The sequence below is a fragment of the Olea europaea genome, unplaced genomic scaffold (genome assembly GCF_002742605.1).
Source record: "Olea europaea var. sylvestris unplaced genomic scaffold, O_europaea_v1 scaffold10777, whole genome shotgun sequence".
NCBI lineage: Eukaryota > Viridiplantae > Streptophyta > Magnoliopsida > Lamiales > Oleaceae > Olea > Olea europaea.
The window spans coordinates 1-4,111 of NW_019228133.1; the positions used below are offsets into that span (position 1 = coordinate 1).

The 4,111-nt window shown below is 32.2% G+C and overlaps 1 long non-coding RNA gene across 1 annotated transcript; it reads right to left on the bottom strand.

Moving 5' to 3' along the window:
- Nucleotides 1–978: 978 nt before the first annotated feature.
- On the bottom strand, nt 979–4,105 carry LOC111373177. The gene is made up of 2 exons (XR_002698906.1): nt 2,896–4,105; nt 979–2,510 (listed from the first exon to the last, which is right to left on the bottom strand). It is a non-coding gene; the product is annotated as an uncharacterized LOC111373177 (long non-coding RNA).
- Nucleotides 4,106–4,111: the final 6 nt, after the last annotated feature.

A 4,111-nucleotide genomic window follows, 5' to 3' on the forward strand; every position in this document is an offset into this window, starting at 1 on the left:
AAAACCTTTAGTAACTTTATTGGCTGACAGGTCGATCAGCATTTTCAAAGAGTGATTGAGAATATACTTATCAAAGCTAGAGTTTTATAATCTCATCTGGTTTCATCATTCATGATATAGGGAAAAAAAATCAAAGCATGCCCATGATCTTAGGAAGACCATCCTTAGCAACCGGACGTATATTAATAGATTTTGAAAATGTGAAATAATCATAAGAGCAGAAGATAAACAACAAAATTTTCATCATAAATGCTCTACCGAAGTAATTTGCCTACCTCGAATGTAAAATGGATTGATCATAAAGGGAATGATGATTGTGGAAATCATCGGTACAAAAAATTGAGTTGATGTATTGGTTGGAGTAATCAAAGACCAATATAAGAACATGAAAGTTAGCAGGACCAAAGATGAAGAAAGAAATATCTGCCAATGCAGTCATTGTAACTTTATTTTCAAGCTACCATAATAGCCAAAAGAACAAAGTCACGCTTATAACTATATATAAGCTTATTGGGAGACAATTTAGTTTCTTTCATTTTATTTATTATGCTTTTTAGATAATAGGATTAGCAAATTTTATTCCTATTGTGTGTTTGGTAGTAGTTTAGGTATCTTCATCCCCATATTGTTCTAGAGTTGTGATGTGTTTGAAATAGATATGAAATTGTTTCATATTATTCGAGTATTGATTTCTCCTTATTTTAATATGATAACTGAAAACACACAAAGTAACATTGGACAAGGAAAATAATTCACTAAAATAGATCATCCAACTCCGATAATTTCGTTTGAAATTCGCATCTACTATCAAACATACATTTGGATAGTAACTTATTTCCTTCTTTGCCCTCTAGTGTTCATTGATAATATTTTAGAATATTAAAGGCAATGTATGATTTAAGTTTGGAAGTGGAAAAAACATTGAATTTTATTAGTTTTATGTGTTTGTGTGAAATATATATTGTATAATACCAGAGCAAAAAAATTTCAATATGCATTCAATCAAAAATATTTTTACATCATCATACCCATTACAAAATATATTCTAAGCTCAATGAAACTAATTTAGAGCAGAGGGCTTGAGAGCTTGTTGGAGCCCTCAGGGTCTAATTCTATCTCATCATCTTTGATCTCAACTTTATTATCGGGCGTTGCTTCCTCAGACTCACACAACTCAGGATGACCCGAAGCCTCAAGGATAGTCTTCAGTTCTTTAGGTTGAACCTCGAGCAAATTTACCCGAAGGAAGGCTCGGGCCCATCACATAGTCGACCTCAACCTCTTAAATTCCTCAAACATTTTGAAGTCCTCGATAGCTTTTCATGGGCCTCCTCGAGTTACGCCTTGAACTTTTTCTACTTTTGCTTAAGCTTCATGTTTTTAATTTTATCTCTTCACACTTGAGCTGGAGTTTGGTGCCCTTCAACTCGACTTTAGCTTCTCATGCTCCTTCCACAAGGTATTATACTTAGCCTCGAGCTTGGCTATTCTTTTTATCCCAATATTCCACTAGCTTTGTAAGCTCGACCGTTTTGTTGGATTTGTCCACCCCCTTAAGGGTAAGGCCTCAAAAAATGCTGAGAGCCCAAAAAATAATGAAAACATCATGAGCACACTTCGAGGCTTAAATATAGGAAAAAATTACAAATCATATAATAGTTAAAGCTCAAGCTTTGTCTTCAAAGTCATGGTCTCAAGAGCCTTTAAACCATCATCGAACTTCACACTGGCCTATTTTCAACAATGATTAGACTAGTATGCATTACTGGTTATCCTTAAACAAGAAAGAAGCTAGAGGGATGAGATCCTCCTTAATGTCCAAGACCTTAGATGTGGCCCAAGGTAGTTTATACTGATGAGTACTTCCCTAGGGTGATGAAGCCCCAATGATCGGGTTTGCATCCCTGGTGTTTGACATCAACCCTCTACAAGTAACCTCGAGGTGCTTTCATGTGGCCTCTTTTTTCATTTCTTCTGGTTTGGGGCCCTCACTTAGAGAGCTCTAGATTTCTTCTGAACACCTTATTGTAGATGATACAACCTGTCTTGAATCACCCCAATGAACCCGTCATGTATCGTGCATTGATGATAGATGCCAACTAAGTGTCGGACCCACCACCGTGACTATGACATTATTTTATGAAAATTTTGACAGAGTTCCCTCTGAAATATGGGCTAAAATCACTTGATCAAAACTCAATTTTCTCAAATCAATACATATAATATAAAACAGGGTACACCAGTCTCTCATAATACCAACTATTCAAAATAATGTGTACAAGAATGAAATTTACACTTCTGAACAAGCTAAAAGACTCTAAAAGCCCAACATAATCAAAAGATACCAAATATGCAATTAGCCCTTGATATGGATACAATTTCTGATAAAAATGCATGTATCCTAAAAATTTTATCTGTTTAAACTACAAAATAAGTCATACAACTGATGACAATGCGTGGCTCAACACAGGAGATCAACAGACTCCAATGCTGCTCAACTCAGCTACTATCTAATAAGAAAAGTAGTGATAAAATATATGAACTATTAACTCAGTGAGTAGATATTTGCAAATAAGTATACCTTTTCCGTTCATGTATATTTTCTAAAAATTCTTATTCTCTTAAAATTTTGGGAAATTCTGAAATTTGATAACTTTTTTTGAAATTGAAACATGATTGCATTGTAAAATTCTTTATTCTAGATAAGTACCTGTAAAATATAATGAATAATAATAATCTAATATCTATGAAACATTATTGTTGTTTGATACTATGAGCTGGAAGCTTTATTCTAAAGACTGAATAAACTAAATTATATAATCTGAAATCTGATAAGCTTTATAAATACTGAAAAATAACACCAAAAAGGTAACCTGAATAACCATACTCATGTACCTGTTAATCTCGAAGTACATGGCAAGCTTATTCAATTATGAAATTCTGGAATTTTGAAATTCTGGTCATACCCCCGCAGAGCTACCCGAAAGCTATAATCTTGTTGTACACTATAGAAACATATTCACAACAGTGCAGAGTGGGTAAAATCTTCATAACTAATTATACACCGTTGAAACACATTTACACCAGTGTAGAGTGGGTAAAATAACCATATAGAGTCATAACTGTGAAAACACATTCGCATAAGTGCAGACTAAGGTAAAATCATCTGGGTACTTTCTGGCGGTTTTAAAAATACAATAGATGTGCTGAAATATTTAAGATGCATATAACATGCTAACTAAAATGATTTAACTAAACTAAATTTAACTTTAAAAACAACTGATTATAAATTCACTTTATTCTGAAAATCATGCTGTCAAATCAATTGTATGAAATAATAAATTTTCTGATCTAATATAAATTTAATAAATACTAATTTCTGAAAAATAAATTTTTATCTACTGACCAAGTTGTAGATTGATCGGGACTTCAATCTTCTAGACGCCTCCTCACATTCAAATACCAAGCATGACATTTCACACTCGTTCCAAGAAATCATATCTCATCACTAATGTGCTTTAAACATCTTTCCTACCATTGGAATGATAATTTACTAATAAGAACTTGGAGTTTTTTATTTTCAATATAATATCATAATCCCAATTGGGCTTACTAATAACATATCCACCTTTATATAAGTTATTTCAATATTTAATCCCCAATATTCAATATTTAATTTGGTTCTCATACTAAAAATCCAAGAAAATCAAAAGATTAACAAAATTGGCCCTGTATTTCCAGAATATAGAAAGCTGATTCCAATTTTTGAATATTGAAAACTATCATCAAAACCATTGACAGAAATAACACTTTCTGGGCAGAATTTCAAAATAGCACCTGTGCATTACCTTGCTTGAAACTAGCCTAAAAATTTCTAAATAATAGAGAAATTAAACCCCAAATCCTCAATCAAGTGATTGATATCATGTAACTACAACAATTTTAAAAAATGAAGCTATAATTTACAAACCCTTTTCATATTCTTTGATTTCAACATAAATCTTCCAATAAACATTTCCTTTTGCAATAATATTTTTAAATACCTCAAATACATCTTAATAACCTTTAATTATTGCTAACATTCAACATATAAAATTGTTCACAATGTCTA